The sequence below is a fragment of the Schistocerca cancellata genome, chromosome 4, assembly GCF_023864275.1.
Source record: "Schistocerca cancellata isolate TAMUIC-IGC-003103 chromosome 4, iqSchCanc2.1, whole genome shotgun sequence".
Lineage (NCBI taxonomy): Eukaryota > Metazoa > Arthropoda > Insecta > Orthoptera > Acrididae > Schistocerca > Schistocerca cancellata.
The window spans coordinates 601,824,038-601,847,890 of record NC_064629.1 but is presented as its reverse complement, the minus strand read 5'-3'; the positions used below and the strand labels follow the sequence as shown (position 1 = coordinate 601,847,890).

The 23,853-nt window shown below is 40.8% G+C and overlaps 1 protein-coding gene and 1 non-coding gene across 2 annotated transcripts in view; both read right to left on the bottom strand.

Annotated features, from left to right (window-relative positions):
- LOC126184961 (katanin p60 ATPase-containing subunit A-like 1) overlaps positions 1-23,853 on the bottom strand; it is a 193,369-nt gene that overhangs the window by 9,623 nt on the left and 159,893 nt on the right. The gene's annotated exons all lie outside the window — the stretch shown is intronic.
- Positions 4,437-4,511, bottom strand: Trnas-cga (transfer RNA serine (anticodon CGA)). Its single transcript has one exon. It is a non-coding gene; the product is annotated as a tRNA-Ser (tRNA).

Sequence of the window (23,853 nt, the reverse complement as noted above, 5' to 3'; positions counted from 1 at the left end):
TCCCCACTAGGATAGCCACTTGCTCACAAACAGCCATTGATAATATCTTTATAGAAAAGTCCAATGAACAAAATTATATTACAAAACCAATAGTCAATGGCCTCTCAGACCATGACATGCAGTTCCTTCTGTTAAATGTTAATACTGAACAGGATATAAAATCTGTTAAATCTGAGCTCAAGAGGGTAATCAGTAAGCCAAAAATTGATTATTTTAGGACACTCCTCAGAGACATTCACTGGACTGATGTTTACAGTGCTCATGGCATGAATGAAAAATATAACATTTTTGCTAATAAAGTGCTTACTTTATTCGAACACTGCTTTTCCCCGAAACTTACCAAGGTTAGAGCAAAGTCTACAAAGAAGCCATGGATTACTCAAGGAATAGGAGTATCTTGTAAAACAAAAAGAAAACTGTATCTGTCAATCCGAAACATTTCCAATGTTGATGATATAGCACATTATAAGAAATACTGCAAAATATTAAAGACTGTAATACAAATGTCAAAGCAAATATATTACAAGGAAAAGATAGTCATATCAGATAACAAAATAAAGACAATATGGGATATAGTGAAGGAGGAGACCGGTAGAACCAGACATGAAGAGGAACAAATAGCATTAAGAGTAAATGATACATTGGTGACAGATGTGTATAGTGTTGCAGAACTTTTTAACAAACATTTTATAACTGTTACTGAAAAGATGGGGTTGTCAGGTTCGGTAGATGCTGCTATGGATTACCTTAGACCAGACATTTCAAGTAACTTCCATAATATGAATTTGACCCTCACTACCCCAACAGAAATAATGTCCATCATAAAATCTTTAAAATCAAAAACATCTAGTGGGTATGATGAAATATCAACAAAGTTAATTAAAGAATGTGATTTTGAGCTAAGTAACGTATTAAGCTATCTGTGTAACCAGTCGTTTATCAGTGGAATATTTCCTGAATGGCTGAAATATGCTGAAGTTAAGCCACTGTTTAAGAAGGGAGATAAAGAAATAGCATCAAATTTCCGTCCAATTTCACTGTTGCCAGCATTCTCAAAAATTTTCGAAAAAGTAATGTACAGTCGTCTTTATAACCATCTTATCTCAAATAACATACTGTCAAAGTCACAGTTTGGATTTATAAAAGGTTCTGATATTGAGAAGGCTATCTACACTTACAGTGAAAATGTGCTTAATTCATTAGACAAAAAATTGCAGGCAACTGGTATATTTTGTGATCTGTCAAAGGCATTTGACTGTGTAAATCACAATATCCTTTTAAGTAAACTAGAATATTATAGCGTAACAGGAAATGCTGCAAAATGGTTCAAATCTTATATCTCTGGCAGGAAACAAAGGGTGTTATTAGGAAAGAGACATGTATCAAGCTATCAGGCATCATCCAACTGGGAACTAATTACATGTGGGGTCCCACAAGGTTCCATTTTGGGGCCCTTACTTTTTCTTGTGTATATCAATGATCTTTCATCAGTAACATTACCAGATACCAAGTTTGTTTTGTTTGCCGATGATACAAACATTGCAATAAATAGCAAATAAAGTGTAGTCTTAGAAAGATCAGCCAATAAAATATTTGTGGACATTAATCACTGGTTCCTAGCCAATTCTTTGTCACTAAACTTTGAAAAAACACACTACATGCAGTTCAGAACTTGTAAGGGGTGTCCAAAGAGTATACGTCTAACATACGATGACAAGAAGATAGAAGAAGTGGACAGTGTTAAATTCTTGGGATTACAGCTTGATAATAAATTCAACTGAGAGGAGCACACCACAGAACTGCTGAAGCGTCTTAACAAATCTCTGTTTGCAATGCGAATTTTGTCAGACATAGGGGATACAAAAATGAAAAAGCTGGCATACTATGCTTACTTTCATTCCATAATGTCATATGGGATTATTTTTTGTGGTAATTCATCAAGCCAAGCTAAAGTTTTCCGGGCACAAAAACGTGCAGTAAGAATTATATGTGGTGTGAACTCAAGAACATCCTGCAGAAGCCTGTTTAGGGAACTAGGGATACTAACTACAGCTTCCCAATATATTTATTCCTTAATGAAATTTGTCATTAAAAATATATCACTTTTTCAAACCAACAGCTCAATTCATGGAATCAATACTAGAAATAAGAATAATCTTCACAAGGATTTAAAGTCACTTAGTCTTGTACAAAATGGTGTGCATTATTCAGGAACACACATTTTCAATAACTTGCCAGCAGCCATAAAAAGCTTAACAACCAATGAAATTCAGTTTAAGAGAAGCCTAAAGGATTTATTGGTGGCCAACTCCTTCTACTCCATTGATGAATTTCTTAGTAAAACCAACTGATTTGTATATAAATACAACATAACTTCTGCACAATTTCAGTGCAGTAATGTGTTAACTGAAAATTTGTGTGTGTGTGTGTGTGTGTGTGTGTGTGTGTGTGTGTGTAAGTATAATCTAACTTCTGCACCATTTCAGTGCAGTAATGTGTTTATTGTAAATAAGTATTACAGTAGTTGTATTACATGTTTATTACCTTATAAATAAATAAAAAACTTTTTTATTTTAAATTCAGTGCATTAGTATTTGTAAAATGACTCTTAGAGTTCATTAAAAAATGACGATCATTCCACTTAGGACCTGTGGAATGGTACATTAGCTTATTTGTTTTAGTTGTAAATATTTGTCCTGTATTGTTGTTTTTCTGACATGTTCCACATCCTGGAGGACCTCCTCACTACGGATCAATTGGAATGAAAGTAAATCTAATCTAATCTAAACTAAAGTCTTTGGTCACTTACCAAATAGTATCAAAAGTCTGACAGATAACCAACAAGTATTTAAGAAGAAATTAAAAGAATTTCTGAATGACAACTCCTTCTACTCCATAGAGGAATTTTTAGATATAAATTAAGAAAAAAATCCAAACAAAAAAATTATAAAAAAATTTAAAAAAAAAACAAAAAATAAAAAGTTGTTATATTAACTAAATTATGTTGTTAAATTAACTTGATTATGTCATATATTGGAAAATTTGACTCGTTCCACATCATTACGAAATATCGTATTCATGATCCATGGAACTAGTATTAATCTAATCTACTCCTGTTGGCGCAGCAACTGATTCACCTGTTGTTCCTGCAGTGATGAAATTCACCTTATTAACTCCTCTGTTAGCCACTTATATGAAGACTATGTCGGCGTGGTGGTGATATCCCACACTTTGGCTGCATAGTCTTGATCTAGCTGGCTCATGACATGTCCAAATTTGGCGAGGTGATGTTGCTCAGGAAAACCGCCTCCACTTGGCTGAACCACATGATTCGGCCACGGGGCCAAATGGATGGCAGCCTAACCAAAACACACATCCTGTGCTTTCTGCCACTCCCGTAAACTTGTTCTCCAGTCTCTAGTTGCGCACTAGCAGTTCATGTATTGTCTGTTGTACACAGTCTATTGTCTTTTGCAGTTCTTCCAAAGCTGTCACTTTGCTTTAGCGCCTAGTTCACGAAGGTTTGTTCATAAACTCACTCTTCATACGCAAGGACGAAAGTGTTAGATCACTTGTGGTTCTGCATCACTCACACTGATGAAAGTTCATCACCACGTATTTAGCGTAGCGATCATGTTGGGGTCACCAGTGAAGCGGGAACGTGTGGGTATCGCCGCTTACATGTCAGTTGTAGAGTGATCCGACTTTACTGACACCCACGCACTTTGTTCGACGGTGTGGTAACAGGAATTGATAAGTACACTTTCCGAAAATTATTTTGCCAAATGAGTAAATGAACAAGTGACAAAAATGAAATTGGTTCGCAATGTCCATTAACCGTCGACTGCGATAATTGTCTTTGCATCACAGTTCCGCTCGAACACCGACCCCAGACGGTGTACCCTCCCAGCGTGTCGTCTGGTTGTGTGAGGGCAGGAGAACAGTGGAAGCATGTCAAGAACAAAACGTACCTTTTTCTCGTGATCGTGGGGGTGCTGTGTGTTTCGCAGACATGATGAATCAAAGGTGAATACCAAGGGAGAGTGAAAAACAAAGATCCGTATGAGTCTGTGGGGAGCTCGCGTTAAGCTCGACCCTCCTGATCCGCGGACTGAAATTACAGAATCTCGAAATTCGCGTCTGTACTGTACGACAGCTCAGTTCGCACTGCCGTTGCTTCTTCTGCTGACTCGCATGCGTGCGTGCCACTTGGGACCGCCGTGACAGCTCTGGTCCTTTCACGCATTTTTGCGGCACCGCTTCCACAGACGCACCTGGAGCGATATTAGTTTCTGTTTTATTCACAGTGCATAGTTTAATTTTTGTTTCCACGTATTTCTTCGAAAAAGTGAATTGTACCTTTGTATCTAGAATGAAATTTTCACTCTACAGCGGAGTGTGCGCTGATATGAAACTTCCTGGCAGATTAAAACTGTGTGCCGGGCCGAGACTCGAACTCGGGACCTTTGCCTTTCGCGGGCAAGTGCTCTACCAACTGAGCTACCCAAGCACGACTCACGCCCCGTCCTCACAGCTTTACTTCTGCCAGTACCTGGTCTCCTACCTTTGTACCTTTGTATTTTACTTTCTAGACTAGTGTTTACTATCTTAAGGTTTTTTGTATAAGTCTTAGTGCATTATCTTTGTGGGAGCCAACATTCTAGTGTAGTTTTGTCCCGTCATAAGCACTACAGTTATGTGATTCAATTTGGATCTCATGAACACTGGAGACAGTTCTCGCATAGTCAGTTTCTGGTAGTCTCAGCAAAGCGATGTGTGTGTAGTGGGAGGGGGAGGGGGGTTGAAATTCATATTAGGGGGACTTACGGTAACATGACCTCGATTCTCTGCCATTGCATTTGGAGCACTGTAAAATTATCAGTACATCATCTCGCTTTCTTATCGAGTGATTTAATGCCTTCCGTATTTGATTTCGTTTCGCAGTAAACAGAAGTGGGTTTCATCGCATTGTGTTCCTGATATATGACTTCCTGTGTGTATTGCACTCTTAGAACTGCACTGTGAATAAGCTGATTGTATTCTGCTCGATTTTTGCTTGCATCTGTATTGTTTGTTGGAGTAAATAATTCCATATTTGTTTTCAATTCATATAAAACAGAAATTGGTTTTGCTGCATAGTGTTCTGTTGACATTTGTTCCTGCCTACGAATGTGAACTGCTCAGTTTAAGTGCATTTTAAGTATATTCCTGATATCCTACTTTATTTTAGTTCACATCCATTCTTCAACTTTCTCCCATTTCACCCAGTGACTTACTAATATTTTTCCCACAGTTGACCCTACATTTACTATTTAAATTTACGAAAATCATCATATGTTGTCTTACACACTTTCCTCAAAATTATATATATTTTTGATTACAGTTCTTTATAAATCTATCCTCACTATTTATTGAATTGTTGAGGAATGAAGATAATACTGTTTTAGAAGTTTTTGTCGGTGTGATATACCCGAACAATGCAGGCATGTTCAACGCCACAAGAGTTTCTCACATTCATATCGTGTATCAATTTTCTTCTTCCTTGCTTTACACACTGTACAACTTCTGGGGGGTGTTTTCTTGATGGGATTGGGGAGAATAAACCAAACAAAACCTGAAAGTGATTGCTTATAACTCGTAAAATATCGAAAGAAATCGTGTGTGGTACTCACCACCAAACAGACCGATTTCTCAACTTTCCAATGGTATATTACGTTCATGCCATCTAGTAACAGCGAAGAAGAAACACTAAGGAGGCGCTATAGCTGCTCGGTCCGTCTCACAGCTGGCAATGTAATAACGGACTTGAAACCTGTGGCTGGCTGTGAGACAGCTGTATAAGCTGTATAATCCAATGGGCTTATGGGGACCTCCATTTAGCAGCTTTTGACAGTAATGGTATTCAACTTTATTACAGCTTTTCACGCAATGGGTATGTATTTCTGCATTGAACTGTGTTGCTTCTTGCCACTGACCAGGAAAGTACTTGGGCTCGAACAAACACAAATACACCAAAATCGTGTGAGAAATAATGTAAAGGTCTGTTGTTGCACTAGTGATACTCCCGCATCTGCAAAACTCTGCAGTCGTCCGTTAGAGGCACTGCGTATGCCGTGCCGCATTGCACTCTGACCTGCCGATACGCCAGTCGGGACCAGTAGGGACGGTGCAGTGTGCCTCTGAAGTTGCGTTTTGTGACATTATTTGTGTATTGAAGCGTCAGATGGCTCGGCGGTTGGTAATAAATCCTGCTGATGTATTGCGATTGGTTGAGATGGAGTTACGAAGAACCCTTCTTCGTGAAGATGGTATTGGTGTAGAAGACGAATCATTCGCATGTTTTCTGGTGTCTACTATAGCGCAGAAATATGAGCATAAGTTAGAAACAGATACTGTTGTAACACTAACACATAATGATGATGATAGGGATGATAATGACGAACAAGTCATTGCAAACGGTAGTGCTACGGCAAGTGCGGGAAGAGGGGATGGAAGCAGTGACAGTGAATACCAACCGTTTCCTAAGAAGAAGGTTAAAGTTGCAAGTATCATCACGGCGTTTGATGACAACACACTCGAGAACATGTACGATGATTATTACGTAAGAGGTTTCGACACATACGACAAGCTTCTGAAAAGATTCCCTAAACTGAAGTCTAAAAGCAATATTAAAAACATACTGGATTACGTGGCAAAGAAATTCGATGAAGCGCGAGAATGCGGTTCCGCCGTTCATTATTGGCATTTACAACATTGGGCATTGGACGTAGCCAGAAATCTCGGGTGTACAAACTTTACAGCTTCACTAGGATTTATTACTGATTTGAAAAAGGAGTTTAGGATATCACGCCGTATCACTATGCTCCAAGCACAAAAAGATAAGGATGACGAAGAAGAGCTGATTGAAAGAGCTCAAACGTTTGTTGCTGACGTCAATGAGCATATCACGAGAGAAAACATCGATATTAGTTCTGTATGGAACTGTGATCAGAGTCAGTTCAACTATGAACTTTCTTGTGACAGAACACTATCCATGAAAGGGGAGAGAAACACTGTCGCGATGTTTCAATCAGTTAACTGTGCAACACATAGTTACACGATCGATGTTGCTATATCAATGGACGGACGATTGGCAGACAAACTCTACATTTGCTTCCAAGAATCCAGTGAAAAGTTTGGACCCCGCGTGTCAAGGTAAATAGAAACGCGGTGCCCTCCAAATGTCGTCGTCGATGCAAGTGTGAGTGGGAAGATGACGAAACAACATCTGAAGACGTTTTTTCTGTCAGTTTTGAATCCACATTTGTCGAGATAGTCATTAGTACTTTGTGACTCCTGGTATGGACATAAGGATGAACGAGTACTACTGGAAGCATCTGGCGAAAAACATGTAGATTTAAAAATCATTCCGCCTAAAACTACAAAATATGCACAACCTCTGGATGTGTATTTCTTCAGGCAATATAAAATATATGCCGAGAGAATTAAAGACTTAATTAAACTACGTTCCAGTAATATGCAGCCGAAATTGCACGACAGGCTCTTTATCATGAATATGCATTCTGTCATTTACAATCAATTATCTGCGGGAGTGTACAGACCAATGCTTCGTTACGCGTGGCAGAACGCGTGACGATATTGGTGAACCGGCGAACAACTTCAAAAATGTCATTGACGTGGCGTTCAAGACTGATATAGAATGTGCAAATACGCCATGCGATCAACTTGCATATCTTCACTGCGCGTTTTGCAGTCATTCGTATTGCTCGGAGCATTTAAATGACATTCCGCATTTACATTTATAGTTAAGATTGCTGCATTGCGTATGGCGTCTACAATTACATCTACAGTGATATCTAGAGCATGACTGCAGAGTTTTTCAGAAAAACGACATCCACCAGCACATTCAGAGGTACATAATGGTCCTGTAACAGAACGTTCATACAGATCTGTTTGTTTGAGCCCAAGTACTTTCCTGGTGAGTATGTTTTGTAATATTAGTGACAGAGTTCTTAGTTGTTGTGCCATATATTATAATTAGAAAAAATATTCTACGTCGCAGTGCATATTTGTACATCGGATTGTGTGCTATAGTTTGAAAACACTTTCACTGAACTGAATACTACTGCATCTAGCAAACTCTAGTTATACAGGATTCACTAGTAGATCCAATTATGAAAGCTTGTGTGTGTGTGTGTGTGTGTTATTTCCTGTCAAATTTTCGCTGGTGTGGAAGGATGATTGTAGTGCATTGTATTGTCAGTAGTCCCTGTTACGGGTGTCCGTTACTACATCCACAAAGGATACTTAGTGGCAAGAAGCAACACTATACAAAGCAGAAATACATACTTACTTCATGACCAGATGTAATAAAGCTGACTACCAATTATGTCAAAAGCTGGTAACATGGAGTATTCCATTAAATGTGAGAAAGTATAAAAATGGATGCAATCTAAAGTAAAGCGGAATACTAGCAATAAACTTGTAATACCTTTAAACTGAGCAGTGCACACACAGATTAGTAAGCAGGAACAAATTTACATGAGTACATACTACACTATGCAAAGAAACAGTTTCTATTTTAGTCCTACATGAAACAAAAACAAACATGAAATCAAATACTCCACATAATATTATGGATGCATGCAAAAATAAAGAAGAATATGAGCACATATTCACAATGCAATTCAAAGAGTGAAATATACACAAGAAGTATAATCAGGAACACAGTGTGATGAAATCATCCTCTCTTTAATGTCATGTCAGATGATTTTTTAGATTTTGCCATATGCTAAGGTACAATCATTAAGACGGGTAATGTATCACGAAGCAAATACCGTCCGCACTGGCGGAATGTTACGTGATACCACGTTCTTATACGTTTGTGACTATTACAGCGCCATCTGTCACAAAGCGAAAAAAGTGGTCCAACTAAAATATTCATATTTCTTTACGTACTACACGAATACGTAATAAAAATGGGGGTTCCTATAAAAAAAAAAAACGCAGTTGATATCCGTTTGACCTATGGCAGCGCCATCTAGCGGGCCAACCATAGCGCCATCTGGTTTCCGCCTTCAAGCTAGACAAGTTTCGTTCTTTGTAGTTTTTTCGTTTGACGCTTATTTCGTGAGATATTTGGCCCAATCGCGATCAATGGACCACCCTGTATATTAAAGGTTCTTTTTTTACCTTAGTATTACTTAGCATCTGGAGCTTCTATTTTTCAGCGCTGAATTGAATGTCTGGCTTTTCTGGGAGCCTGCAATTGAATGTCCAAAGCTTCTACAAGTGCGACATGCCTCTTGGGAAATTTCTTGATATTAAGTTTCTCTGTACCTCTCCAGTGTTCTTATTACACCGTCTACCATCTCATAGCAAAAGTTAAGGTCTAATGCAACAGCCTAAAGTTGGCGTGAAAGTGAAACAGTAATCTCAAATACAGGGGTTGTTACCGTCAAAGGTAAGCCATCGTCGAATAGAAACCAGAAGACTTGCACTTTCCGATTGCGGAGAAGGTCCGTCAATTACTTAAAAAAAAAAAAAAAAAAAAAAAAAAAAAAAAAAAAAAAAAAAAAAAAAAACTGTACACTATAGTGAAAGAGCTCTTTGAATTGGAGTGCATCAGACTTTGAAGCCAGTGTGTATCACTAAGATTTTGAAACTATTTTTGCCTTCGGATGGTTTCAAGGACAGTTCGCTTGATAAGTTCCAACCCTTTTGCTGACTCACTCATTTACAAAACTGGTAATACTACTTACATCTTTCATCATACTGCGAACACTAGGCAAGCTGCAGGCCTCCACGGTAGCTAGGTTTAGTTTATGTTCTGCAGAATGCATAAAAGTCGCTAGAAGCAGGAGTTACTTTATTCGAAATTGTACACCACTAAACTTTCAAGACATGTTGGCATCTCCGTCATAACCTTCACATCTCAAATTGTGAACTTGAACGATTTGATCGCTTAATGCAGCACCAGTCAAGTCAATTGCAGACAGGAAGCTTATGAAACCTCCATGCACTGTGCTATTAGTACATCGAAATACCTGATACATACACTAAATTGTCTGCACCACTGGTATCCATTATTTCGTCGCCAAGGGTAGCATAATATTTCGCTTCGTCGACTTTGTTGAGTACCTTTCTTATTATGACAGAATGGCAACAATCAATCATCTAATTATGAGCTTTTTTGCTCAGATATGCAGCATTTTGCAGCGCTGTCTCTAAATGTTTTTGGAGAGATGAATCAACTGAGTCAACGCGAAATTTTAAAACGGCTTGAAATTTTCCTTGGCCGATTTCATCACTTAATGTATCATCTCGGTGGCCTCTTAACGGTATATTTTCTCGACAACATAGCATAATAGTCTTTACTATAGGAATCAGCCACACTCTCTTTGATTTAATCATTTTCAGTTTCTCTCAGTTTCGATTAAAATATTGGAAGCCTTTTCAGGGTTTTCATATGAACTTTTGAAATGTGTACCAGACAAAGAAACGACGCACCAAGTAGGAGTTATGTAAATTGCTCACAAATTGGTATTCATCAATGTATCGAAGGAAAATGCAAAACTGTAAACTTTGACTGCCGGTGGATGAATGTGTGACACTGCAGCACAGTTTTACTGCGCAGCTGGCAAGGAGAATAAACAGGGGACACGTCAATACTAGGACATAAAATCTTTGCGAGTTTCATTCTGTGGATTCAATTAAACAGCAACTGTACCTCGTAAATGGGCGCGCGAACAGTATGCGTAGATATCAGCATTTGAGAAAGGACGTGTAGTTGTTCTTAAAGAAGCTGGTTGGAGTAATCGACGAATTGCTCGACGTTCGGATAGGAGCGATGCCACTATTCGATGATGTTGGCAGGAATGGATTAACCATGGCAGAACACGATGTCAAGAAGGAACAGACGACAGAACATGAGGACCGAGCAATCATCAGAACCACGGATTCATCATTATCATCGAAGCAACGTGCAACTGGTGCTTCATTGACCACAAGGACCATCAATAGGTGGCTCACAGAAAGGGGGCTGAGCTCGCGGAGCTCCTTGCACCGACTACCATTAACCTCTGTACACCAACAAGCCTGTATGCAGTGGTGTCAGCCACTTTCCGCCTGGAGTAGAATTGTCTTCAGTGATGAGTCCCGCTTCAAACTAAGCCTTGATGATCAGCGAAGACGTGTCTGGAAACGCCCCGTACAGAGTGGGAAATCAACCTGACTCTCACCCGCCATACAGTCCGACAGTTAGGGGTGATGGTCTTGTGTGCCATTTCATTTCATAGCAGGACCCCTTTGGCTGTCATCGCGGCACCCTTACAGCAAAGCTGTAGGCCGACGATATTCTACGCCTCGTTTTGTTGTCCTTCACGGGAAGCCATGCTGGGCTTACATTTCACCAAGACAATTCCCTTCCGCATATAGCGAGAGTTTCTGCTGCTTATCTTCGTGCTTGCTAAACCCTACCTTGACCAGCAAGGTCGCCGGATCTTTCCCCCACTTGAGAATGTTTGGAGCATTACGGGCAGGGCCCTCCAAGCACCTCGGGATTTTGACGATCTATCGCGCCAGTTAGACAGAATTTGGCATGATATCGCTGAGGAGGACATATATCAACTCTTATCAATCAGTGCTAAGCTGTGTAACTGCTTGCTTAAAGGGCCAAAGATGGACCTATGCGTTGTTGACTTGCTAAATCTGTGAAGCGCTTTCTCTTGAATAAATCGTCCAAATGTTCTGAAACTGTAATGGTTTGCTTGTCTGTAGATGCACAGAACATCTACCGATTTCTGTCATATTCAGGATTCTTTTTCATTTTATAGTAAAGTGTATTTGCAAAGTGGACGAGTGGCTAAAGATCCTAGCGCTACAGAATGCTTTCCCCTACCACCTGGACCAGAAAGTAGTACGCAAGACAAACATTATGAACCATTCTGTTTTTGGCTACAGACTAGCCACGAGTATTTCTTTAGCCAATCCAACTGAAGCTTTCTTTCTTGTCTACTCTGAATATTCATAATTCGAGGTGGTTCTGAAGACTGTGTCAGATGTTAGTACTTTTCCTCATCGCTAAGTGCTTTTCCTGTTACATAAGAAATATCGAAACGATTTTCAGGTCAGGTTATGTATGTACTAGCCACTCCCTATAGCACTGGCTCGGGCTCTGTTAACAGCAGCCAACAAACTGATGCTTGTACACGAAGTAGAGAATCGTGCACGATGATTCACATGGTTCAAATGGCTCTGAGCACTATGCGACTTAACTTCTGAGGTCATCAGTCCCCTAGAACTTAGAACTACTTAAACCTAACTAACCTAAGGACATCACACACATCCATGCCCGAGGCAGGATTCGAACCTGCAACCGTAGCGGTCGCGCGGTTCCAGAATGAAGCGCCTAGAAACGCTCGGCCACCAGCGGCCGGCGCGCACGATGAAATCAACAACTTACCAACAACTAAACTAACTCTGCGGAGATACTCTACAGGGTTATTTAAAAATAGTCAAAAATCCTTTTAAGGGGTTAGAATAATACTCAGCAGCTTCGAAATCCCGAAAAAAATTAGCTGCACAAAAGTTACACATCTGATAACCTACTTCACCGAAATGTATGAAACAGCTGATGCTTTGCGCAATTTCGAAGTAGGTCCGATAGTAAAAGTTGTTCTTATAGATGAGTTCTTTAACCTGTAAAAGATTATTTACCGATTTTAGGTAAATAATAGAGTATAAAACTATGAAATTCAGAGCAGTTGCAGGCGTGCGAAGAAAGCTAGTTTAAAAAGAATTACAAACCGAAGAAACCCGATGATTTATGTTGTATTACATTATCTACATTAAGTTTCACTTCACGCTGTCCCTTGTAGGGCCAGCAGGGAGGAACGAGTGCGCAGACTCGTGCCCAGAGGCAGCCACACCACACCTATCGAAAGATCAACGAACTCAACCGAACAAAAAGTCACAAACCCGACTAATCGCGAATTTTATTTAAAACATACAAAATAATCAGAAGGATGTACCTGATGAACGTTAGTGTTGACAATAAGAAGTAGCTGACATTGTTTTCGGGTAATATTGGTTCATTTTCGCGCGATTCGGCGTCTTCTTCCTCTGTTAAAAAAAACCACTCATTGTTTACTGCACACTACTCTCTCAAGTACCACGCGGGACCCCGTCGCGGGCGGGTTTGCGGCAGTAGCAGTTGGGCGTCGCTGTTGGTGCATCGCCAATGAGTAGCGTGCGAATTAAAGACTCGTTATGTAAACAGCTTCTTAAGTAATTTAAACGTTGACAACACATTATACGTACTTAAAATCGATTACGTTAGGATAAGTAATGAAAATTGTACTAAGAAAGAAGGACAATACGAAGTATTGTATCTGGGTAGATCCAGATGCTTTTTTTATGTGGGGGGGGGGGGGGGAGGGGGGAACCTTGAGCCCCTTAAATCTCCCCCCCCCCCCCTACATCCGCAACCGATTACTCCAAATGCATTTCCATGTTTTATACTGTATGGAATTCTCTTCTAGCAGCAAGCACACGATTCGGACCAGGCGAACTGCAGTGGCCTTCCTTTCTTGGAGCTCAACTTCGTGGACGGAGCCACAGGTCAGGTCGAGCGTGATCGTATGGTTACTATAGCAACTATGATGTCACCTTCTTGAGGTTTTCTGTGGAGGCGGCATGCAGTGATGTAGATGGGAATTTTATTCCCGGCTGCTTCCAGCTCAAGGCTGTAAAGCAGAGTTTGTTGTGTGTGTGGAGCACGCATAACGCATTTGGTGGTATATGTACTAAATCTGAACCCCGCTGATGATGCAGTATGTATTTTATTATTTTGTATGGCAATGAGAAAGATTCCCACAGGAAGGATATTATAAATGCTTAACGAGGCTAAGGACATTTTCCCAGCTACTTATAAAGCGTTCTCCTTCATTATGTCCATCTCTTCTACTACGGCATCTACGGAAATACGCTTTCCTTGTCTGAAGCGTATAAAAACGTACACGAGGAATACAGTTTCAGAAGAAAGACTTTCTTCTTTAGCGAATATTTCAATTCAGAAGGAACTTCTACTGCAGTTAATATAAACACAGCATTCTATGAAGTTTGCACCCTTAAAGTTCAAAATGGTTCAAATGGCTCTGAGCACTATGCCACTTAACTTCTGAGGTCATCAGTCGCCTAGAACTTAGAACTAATTAAACCTAACTAACCTAAGGACATCACACACATCCATGCCCGAGGCAGGATTCGAACCTGCGACCGTAGCGGCAGCTCGGCTCCAGACTGTAGCGCCTAGAACCGCACGGCCACTCCTGCCGGCCACCCTTAAAGGATCCAAGAATTGATTTGGAGTACAACAAAGAAATAAATTCAATTATTTAGATAAGGTTGTATGAATCTAGGTATAGTTTTCTTTCCTGATAGCTCTTCACCTAACTTCCCAGTCACGAGCCGCCACTGTTGTACAATAGGCCTAGGCTTTAGACATGTACATGCCGAGCAAAGTTGTGAGGGATGGAAAAGTCCAGCCAAAGTTCGACAACCACGTTAGAAAGCTGTTACGAAAGCAAAGATAGTTTGACTGCAAATTTAAAACCAGCAAAAGCCTAACACAGAAACAAAAACTAGACGAAGCCATAATCAGCACAGGAGGGCCATGCATGAAGAGTTCAATGAATCTGAAAGTAAAATTCTGTTGACCGATTTGACAGAAAATCCTAAGAAGTTTTGTTCAGACACACTGTGAGCGTAATGAGAATGAAACGGAGGATGACACAGGAAAGGCGGAAATGACTTTTTCTAAAATTGTTTCACAGAGGAAAAGAGCACTGTAGTTCCTTCTTTAAATCGTGGCACAAAATGACAGATATAAGTGACCATGGGATAGAAAGTCTACTGGAATTACTAAACAGAAGAAAGACCAATGGACCTAAAGGAATACCAATTCGATTCTACATAGAGTGTGCAAACGAACTTGCCCTCTTGTAGCAGTCTACCGTAGGTCTCTGGAGAAACAAAGCGTTCCTAATGATTGAAATAAAAAAAAAAAAGCACAAGTCACTCCCGTTTTCAAGAAAGGTCGTCGAACAAATACACAGAACTATAGGCCTATATCTCTGACGTCGGTCTGTTGTAGAATTTATGCTCGCGTATTATGACATCTCTGGAGCCCGACAATCTCCTCTGTAGTAGAGATGGGCAAACTGAAACACGTAACTGTTTCGAAACAAATGAAACAGTACAATGAAATGTTTCGATACGGTGTTTCGAAACAGTGAAACAGTTTGTGTTTTGTAATCTAATAAACCTACACATTTTATCATCTTGAATGTCTACTGTATAAGTATGTCCATATAAACAGAAATGAGGTGCTAGAGCAATAATCATATCGCAGAAAGCATGAAACTATCACTTAGGCGTCTTGGCAGTTTCGTATTTCCTGCAGCAAATGCGCTGCTTTCGTGTCGTGTGACTTTCATACTTTTCAATTCGCTGAGGACAGCCATAGCTGATGACAGAAGAACCACCACGAACGGAACTGGAGGTGGGAGCAAACTGCAGAAACAACGGATATGGTACTGGGATTCCCACATTCCGTTAGTATGGGTAATATACCCATCCTGCTAATTTCCATGCGCACAAAGGGAATCATTGTGGATAATAGGCACAGTGACTATAGACTCACAAATAACGCCAAATAATTCGAATAAATAACAAAATATAACAGAAAAAGTTTTGTCTTTCAAGGTGTTTCGAACCGTTACTATAAATTCACCATGCTTCCCAGCCCTTCCCGTTCACCATTACACTATCAGTGATATGTCAAACAGATTGCTTGCAGTTATACCTACATCAAATTTGTATATGTGTCTAATAACTGCCACTCTACGCCTTTTTTTATTCAAAATGTTGTAGGCTTACTTGCGTTTCCTATTATGATTACTGTACATGAACAGAGAAGCGTATGTTATAAAAAAAAAGTAATTTAACTGAATGATTTTAACATATTTGTTATTTTGAATGTGAATAGTATGCGTTGTTTTATTGTTTGGTTGGTGTTTATAAAGCAGATGTTGCGCCATTTCGAAATAGGACAGTCAGCTAGAAACGAAGCTTTATTTTCGGATATCTTAAGCTTCATGCTACTGCTTGTCAAAAATATTTCGACACTCTTGAAAGTGTTTCATGAAGTGGCATGTTGTGTTTCAGTACCTGTGCCGAGCCCGAATCTCGCCCGACACAGAGCGGAATGAAACACCACTGTTTCGAAACAGTGAACCACAGCCGTTCCGAAACACTGAAACAGATCCACGTATCGATACACTGCATCGAAACATAGAAACAGTGGCCAAGTCTACTCTGCAGTAGAGATGGGCAAACTGAAACACGTAACTGTTTCGAAACAAATGGAACAGTACAATGTAATGTTTCGATACGCTGTTTCGAAATAGTGAAACAGTTTGTGATTTGTAATGTAATAAACCTACACATTTTATCATCTTGAATGTCTACTGTATAAGTATGTCCATATAAACACAAATGATCTGCGAGAGCGCTAATCATATCGCGGAAAGTATGAAACTATCACTTAGGCGTCTTGGCAGTTTCGTATTTCATGCAGCAAATGCGCTGCTTTCGTGTCGTGTGACTTTCATACTTTTCAATTCGCTGAGGACAGCCATAGCCGAAGACAGAAGACCAACGAACAGAATTGGAGGTGGGAGGAAACTGCAGAAACAGCGGATATGGTACTGGGATTCCCACATTCCGTTAGTATGGGTAATATACCCATCCTGCTAATTTCCATGCACACAAAGGGAATCATTGTGGATAATAGGCACAGTGACTGTAGACTTACAAATAATGTCAAATAATTCGAATAAATAACAAAATATAACAGAAAAAGTTTTGTCTTTCAAGGTGTTTCGAACCGTTACTATAAATTCACCATACTTCCCAGCCCTTCCCGTTCATCATTACACTATCAGTGATATGTCAGACAGATTGCTTGCAATTATACCTACATCAAATTTGTACACTCCTGGAAATAGAAAAAAGAACACATTGACACCGGTGTGTCAGACCCACCATACTTGCTCCGGACACTGCGAGAGGGCTGTACAAGCAATGATCACACGCACGGCACAGCGTACACACCAGGAACCGCGGTGTTGGCCGTCGAATGGCGCTAGTTGCGCAGCATTTGTGCACCGCCGCCGTCAGTGTCAGCCAGTTTGCCGTGGCATACGGAGCTCCATCGCAGTCTTTAACACTGGTAGCATGCCGCGACAGCGTGGACGTGAACCGTATGTGCAGTTGACGGACTTTGAGCGATGGCGTATAGTGGGCATGCGGGAGGCCGGGTGGACGTACCGCCGAATTGCTCAACACGTGGAGCGTGAGGTCTCCACAGTACATCGATGTTGTCGCTAGTGGTCGGCGGAAGGTGCACGTGCCCGTCGACCTGGGACCGGACCGCAGCGACGCACGGATGCACGCCAAGACCGTAGGATCCTACGCAGTGCCGTAGGGGACCGCACCGCCACTTCCCAGCAAATTAGGGACACTGTTGCTCCTGGGGTATCGGCGAGGACCATTCGCAACCGTCTCCATGAAGCTGGGCTACGGTCCCGCACACCGTTAGGCCGTCTTCCGCTCACGCCCCAACATCCTGCAGCCCGCCTCCAGTGGTGTCGCGACAGGCGTGAATGGAGGGACGAATGGAGACGTGTCGTCTTCAGCGATGAGAGTCGCTTCTGCCTTGGTGCCAATGATGGTCGTATGCGTGTTTGGCGCCGTGCAGGTGAGCTCCACAATCAGGACTGCATACGACCGAGGCACACAGGGCCAACACCCGGCATCATGGTGTGGGGAGCGATCTCCTACACTGGCCGTACACCACTGGTGATCGTCGAGGGGACACTGAATAGTGCACGGTACATCCAAACCGTCATCGAACCCATCGTTCTACCATTCCTAGACCGGCAAGGGAACTTGCTGTTCCAACAGGACAATGCACGTCCGCATGTATCCCGTGCCACCCAACGTGCTCTAGAAGGTGTAAGTCAACTACCCTGGCCAGCAAGATCTCCGGATCTGTCCCCCACTGAGCATGTTTGGGACTGGATGAAGCTTCGTCTCACGCGGTCTGCACGTCCAGCACGAACGCTGGTCCAACTGAGGCGCCAGGTGGAAATGGCATGGCAAGCCGTTCCACAGGACTACATCCAGCATCTCTACGATCGTCTCCATGGGAGAATAGCAGCCTGCATTGCTGCGAAAGGTGGATATACACTGTACTAGTGCCGACATTGTGCATGCTCTGTTGCCTGTGTCTATGTGCCTGTGGTTCTGTCAGTGTGATCATGTGATGTATCTGACCCCAGGAATGTGTCAATAAAGTTTCCCCTTCCTGGGACAATGAATTCACGGTGTTCTTATTTCAATTTCCAGGAGTGTATATATGTCTAATAACTGTCACTCTACCCTTTTTTTTATTCAAAATGTTGTAGGCTTACTTGCGTTTCTTAATATGATTACTGTACATGAACAGAGAAGCGTATGTTATAAAAAAAGTGTAATTTAACTGAATGATTTTCACATATTTATTATTTTCAATGTGAATAGTATGCATTGTTTTATGGTTTGGTTAGTGTTTATAAAGCAGATGTTACGCCATTTTCGGAATAGGACAGTCAGCTAGAAACGAAGCTTTATTTTCAGATATGTTAAGCTTCATGCTATTGCTTGTCAAAAAGATTTCGACACTCTTGAAAGTGTTTCACGAAGTGGTATGTTGTGTTTCAGTACCTGTGCCGAGCCCGAATCTCGTCCGACACTGAGCGGAATGAAACATCACTGTTTCGATACAATTAGTCCGTTCCAAGCACAGGTGGATTGAAACAGCCTTATTTTGAAACAACGATACAGTTTCTGCGTCTGGCTCGAGATCGAATCTGGTGCGGTTTTCCGAGACAGGAGCGGAATGAAACACCACTGTTTCGAAACAGTGAACCACAGCCGTTCCGAAACACTGAAACAGTTCCACGTATCGATACACTGTATCGAAACATAGAAACAGTGGCCAAGTGTACTCTGCAGGAATGAGAACGGTTTACGAAAACAGCTATCATGTGAAACCCAGCTCGCTCTGTTCGTCCACGAGACCCAGAAAGTAGTAGATGGAGGCGCACAAGTGATGCCGTGTTCCTTGACTTCCTGAAGGCGTTTGACAGAATTCCGTAATGCCGCTTAGTGAACAAAATATGATCATACGGAATATCACAGCAATTGCGTGACTGTAGTGACAAGTTTCTAGGAAATAGAACACATCATGTCATTCTCACTGACGAGAAATCTACAGACATAAAAGTAACTTTGGACGCACCGCAAGGAAGTCTTATAGGACAAATACTTCAAACAGTATATATAAACGACCTAGTAGATAACGTCGGAAGTTCTGTTAGCTTGATCGTTGATGATGCTGTTATAGACAGAGAAGTCGTAAAGCTAGAAAACTGTAGCAAAATTGCAGGAGGAACTGCAGAGGATCGGCGCTAGGCCGTGAACATAAACAAATGTAACATATTGCGAATACATAGAAAGACTCATTATTGTATGATTACACAAATGCAGAACAATCATTGGAAAGCGATATGCGTAGGGAGCAATCTGAAGTAGAACTGCTGCATACAGCTACTCTTGGGTACGGCAGATGCCAGACAGACCCATTAGAGGAATTCGTAGGAAATGTAGTCCATCGATAAAGAAGTTGACTTACAAAACACTCGTTTGACCAACACCTGAATTAATCTAAACATCTATATCTGTACCTTGCAAACCACTGCAAAGAACACGCATTGTCATTAGTCTGAGATGTGTGACAAACAGGACTAATAGAGGAAACAGAAAAGATCAAAAGAAAAGCAGATAATTTAGTTACACGTTCATTTAGTAAGCATGAAAGTGTCAGAGATGCTCAGCCAACAGTCACAGGGACTGCGAGAGAGTAATTTTGGATCACAGTGTAGGTTACTGTTAAAATTCCAAAAGTGCATGTTCCTTGAAGAGTCAACCAATATAGTGCTTCCTCCTACGTTTAGCTCATGAAAAGACCATGAAGATAAAATCAGAAAGATTGGAGCCAACATGGAGGCTAACCAGAAAATGTTCTTCCTACGAACCATTTGTGACTGCAAGAGAAAAAGAGGGAAGTGTCACTGGTACACGAAGTACCCTCCACCAAACATGATGAGGGTGCTAGCAGAATATAGTGCAGATGTCGACAATAACCCCTCAGGTTACTTGGTGCCCTTATGACAGCTGGGTCATTTCATGGCACTCATATACTGTTCCAGTAGCAGGGGTTGATGTATGGTCTGCTGCTCAGACAGACAGCTCCACATGCTAACTCCTTACGGACTACGCGCATCTGTGTTGGCACTCCTGATGCATCGAGCTGTGTCACCTGTCAAACCACCACATGTCTAGCCACACCTGTCTTTTGTGTCTCACTATCCTATCCAAACTGTGAATAACGTAAAAGACAAATGACTTGGATCATCTCCATCTGCTTCCCAGTCTCTCTTAGTTGGTGCTCATATTTCATGTGAATGTCGTAACAATGAGAAAATTGGGATTAAGGAAGCAGACAGGTGTGTTCTGAGTCTTTCTTCTCTCACTAAATTTACAAATTTGGCAGGACAGGGTCTGAGTAATAACGGTAGAAAATTTTCTTTACCAGGGGATAAAACTCTCATAACACTGACTCATGTAAGATGTTGCCGTGACAGAGCTTATATAATACTATTCTTCTGTTTTGACTACAAATAATGTTTTAATCACTTCTTACGCATTTGTCCTCAAAGGACAAAGCTATTTGAAAACAATGTTTGATCTCAGGAGCAACAGTTGAAACACTATGTAGTTTAAGTTTTGCACAGAATGGCATTACACCATACGAGAGGCAGCATGTATTAAATTTGAGTCTGATAATGTTTCTTGTAATACCTCTATGCACATGTTTTAGCGCTTAATTTTTTAATTGCCTGCCCAGAGAGAATCTTGAAAATATATTACATAAAAACACCATGAGATACAGCAGCCATGTTGCTCTTCAACAACATATACTGAGGTGACAAAAGTCATGAGATACTACCTAATATTATACCAGACTTCCTTTTGCCTGGTGTAGTGCAGCAACTTGACATGGGATAGCCTCAAAAAGTCATTGGAAGTCCCCTGCAGAAATACTGAGCCATGCTGCCACTACAGCTGTCCATATTTGCGAAAGTGTTGCCAATGCAGGATTTTGTGCATGAACTGATCTCTTGACTGTATCCTATAAAAATTCAATGGGATTCATGTCATCTGGGAGGTCAAATCATTCACCTGAATTGTCCAGAATGTTCTTCAAACCAATCGCAAAAAAATGTGGCCCAGTAACATGGTGCATTGTCACCCACAAAAATTCCATCAATGTTTGGGAATGTAAAGTCCATGAATGGCTGCAAATGGTCTCGAACTAGCCACACTTAGCCATTTTCAGTCGATGATTGGTTTAGTTGGACCAGAGAACCCAGTCCGTTCCACGTAAGCACCGCCCACACCATTATGGGACCACCACCAACTTGCACAGCACCTTGTTGACAACTTGGATCCGTGGCTTCGTGGGGTGTGCACCACATTCAAACGCTACTATCAGCTCTTGCCGGCTGAAATCGGGACTCATCGGACTAGGCCATGGTCTTCCTGTCTGAAATGTGGACTCATCTGACCAGGCCACGCTCTTCCAGACTTCTAGGGTCTAATTGGCTGCCATAGCCCACTAATGCCACATTTCACCACACTGTCCCAATGAATATGTTATTTATACATCATACATTGATTCCTGTGGTTATTTCACATAGTGTTGCTCATCTGTTAGCACTGACAACCCTACGCAAACGTCACTGCCCTCAGTCATTAAGTGGAAGCCTTGGCCACTGCGTTGTCCACAGTGAGAGGGGTTGCCTGAAATTTGGTATTGTCAGCACACTCGTGACACTGTGGATCTCGGAATGTTGGATTATATAACGATTTACAAAATGGAATGTCCAATGCTTCTAGCTCCAACCACCATTCCACATTAAAAGACTGTTAATTTCTGTTGTGTGATCATAATCACATCAGAAACATTTTCACATCAATTAGCGTAGTACAAATGACAGCTTTGCCAATGCACTGCCGTTTCATACTTTGTGTATGCAATACTACTACCATCTGGACATGTGTATTGCTATCCACTGACTTTTGTCACCTCAGTGTAATAGTCCTATATTGACAACAATCATTTACGAATAACGCATTGTTATGACATAACATTTCATGAATGGTCACATGATATTGTTGTATGCACTGGACAACACTTAGTTTCAGCAGAGCACAATGCTGGTCAGCTTATGTTCTTGTGTTGTAATTATAGTGTGTTTCTTAGTTTCACTGTGCACCAATTTGTCCACTATGACTATCATGTAGAAAACATGTATTGGGAGGTAGTAGTGAGTATCCAAACGTTCTGGGAAAGGTTACAAAGTGGGTTATAGGTGGCAAACTGTATGTAATTTGGCCAAAAAAAAAATTTTTTAGACAGAAAAACAAACAATGGGACAGGGCCCCATCTGTTGTCATTATGAACACAACTGCTAGGAATTATATATACTTCTAATAGAAACTGCTTTCTAAGGGACAAAGCGTTCATGTCTTTCTTACAACACATTACAAACTACTGGTATGTTTTATTTAGCACATCTGTTCACTTAGCATACCACCAGTTTCATTGTGCTGTATTGTATTGTATTTTTACTGGTCCAGATTTAACAAGCAATAGGCCCTAAAGGATATACAAACAACTGAATAGGTCTAAATAAGATACAGTAAAGTAACACACCAGACTTGAAGTAGTTGTGGGGGAAGGGCTGCAAAACAAGTTGAGTAAAGCCAGACAGTATGTTGAAAAACTTTATGCAGTTGTGGACACTCCCACAGAGATACAAAGCTGCAAACAAGAATGTGTACTATATATATTAGGCGTAAGAAATTCTCTCATCCTGTGTTAAGAACGAACGTTTTTCGTGTTCCACTAATGAGCAAGTACAGGGTTCGAAGTGCAGGCGGCCCAAAAAAGTCGAAAAAAAATTCAGTGTCAGAGGAAACTGCTCAGAAAAATCTATTGACCAAAAAACTGCCAATGGAAACTCATTACCACCATGTACAGTACTATTAGAAGTAAAAATTGTATTAGTGCAACAAATGATGAAATTAAATGCAGTGCAGAAAACCAGACAGTGAATAAGAAAGAAGAAACATACATATTATCAATGAGTCATGGTAGGGGACTAGCCACAGTTCTACCTGATATTAAGTCAGAATATAAAGTGAATAGAATTTGAAAGCCTGGAACTCGATTACAAGAAGTGCTGAAAAACCGTGAAACTGCAGTAAAAAGTGATGTAAACTGTGTCATAATCAGTGAAGGAAATGATGTATATAAAAACAAAAGCAGCCTTATCGAAGGAGCACTGATAACACCATACATAATTCTTATAACACACTACCATCATCTGAAAATAATATTGCTCATATAAGTAGAGCATCCGCATAAAATGATCCCATAACTCATTATTGAATGAAAATGTGCAGAAACAACTATTTTCTTCATTTTTGAATTACGTATGGCAGTAGGAATGGAAACATAGCCGAACTAATGCACTAAAATAATTCCAGGCCACAGTTCTCCAATTAAAGTTGTGATCCAAAACAGTGAACACTTTCTATTTCTTGTACTTCATTGTTTCA